Genomic DNA, 1,832 nt, shown 5'->3' with positions numbered 1-1,832 from the left:
GAGAGAGAGGGAGAGAGATGTCGCATTGACGTTTGCAAATTTCCCAGATTACCAGCTGACACAGGTGATCGGGATATACGTTGGGATAAATTCGTGGGATTCCCCGTGAATAAGCGCAAACGTTTATAATTTTCCTAAACACTGATTAGCGATTTCACGCAGTCGTATTTATTCAAGCATGAACATTTAGAATTTTCTTATATATTGATTAGCGATTTCACGCAACTTGTTTATATATTCAAGCAATTAGTCTTGAGATTAAAGATCAGAGAAGTTTAATTATTAAAGTATAGATTTATAGGTACATTGTGTAGGTCTCAGATAGTCCAAAGTCCATCGATCGTAGAACGTAGTTTGGTCAACGACGATCAGTCTCCGTTCGGGCCACCTCTCCTAATGATAAGGAGGAAGTGCCGATAAAAGTTTCGATGTTATCGTATAATTTCTCAGGACCCAGCCTCCTAGTAGCCGCGATATGATGAGTCCAGCCTTCGAGTAATTCCCCTTCTTTCTTTGCAAAGTAGGAACGCGTGATGTGGGGATAGAACGTTTTGCCACGGTAAAGCTAACGATGAATCTCCCATTAAACATCCACCTTAATGTTACTTATATTAAGAACATTTACAAATAGCTCATTTATATTTAGTATAATATTAAGTGTAGTATTAATAACCGTCTGGGGTAAATGCCAAAATTTACAACACAGATGATAGATAGTAAGGTCCATTTAATTTACCAGTCCAGTTAATTAAAAGACACTAATTAATTTCAAGGAGAAGTAACATAATTCGTATTAAAAAAAAAAATCAATACTAAATTATTATTAATATTTTAATAAAAACATTCAAAATTTGCAAATGTATAACATAAAGAAATTTGAATCGTTTGACATTTTTTACAAAGATTTATAATTGAGGGGGTCCGTTAACTTTCTAACCGGGCGGAGGATTAAGATTTTATCCCATACTTCATAAATATATATATTGGTCCTTTATATTTTTTTATTTTTTATTTTGGTCCTTGATATATTTATTTTTTAGATTAGAGGAATCTTCTAAGAAAGATCTGATTATGATTAAAGGGTAAACAAATATTTTAGGGAAGAAATATTTCTTGGATATACAGATATGTCGATGGTATTGATTAAGTTTCTGTCTAGCTTATGCAAAATCTCAGCGATACAGCATCCCATCAAGCAACGGCAAGGCGTAACAAGTGTCTGTGTGACGTCATTCGGCTTTCTGGAGGCGGAGCCTCTCGTTGGGGAAGCAGGTAGAGGGGTCGAACTCTCCCATATCATGCATCGCTTGCCCCACCCCCGCGATTTTGTTCCTTTGCGCCTCCACCGTTTTCCACCTCCTGCCTCTCTTAACCCCTTTTCCTTTCTCGAGGAAGCTTGGATCTCAATGCTTCTTGTTGAAACATTAAAAAAGTGCTTTAAACGATATTCTTTAAGTAATTGATCATTTATTAAAGGATTTTGTTTCAAATTATGTTTCAAAAATCTATCGGCTTGATTCTTTCGAAAATCGCTCGATTCAATTCTAACGATTATATAGTTTTATAATTTGTTGTTCAGATAATAACGCATACATAGTGTCTTACATTATGTAATCTCAGATGATAATAATTTTATAAAATATAATTTTATATACATTTCTCAAAAAAAATTGTTAATGAATTTATCTATTAGCTATAATTAATTATTAGACTTACAAAGACGCTGTCATTTTTTCAGATCTTTACGTGATTTATTAAAAATCCTTGAATCATCGTATATATATATATATATATATATATATATATATATTATACGTACTACGTACCGTAAA

The sequence above is a fragment of the Atta cephalotes genome, assembly GCF_000143395.1.
Source record: "Atta cephalotes unplaced genomic scaffold scaffold00065, whole genome shotgun sequence".
Classification (NCBI taxonomy): Eukaryota; Metazoa; Arthropoda; class Insecta; order Hymenoptera; family Formicidae; genus Atta; species Atta cephalotes.
This window is presented reverse-complemented; position numbering follows the sequence as displayed.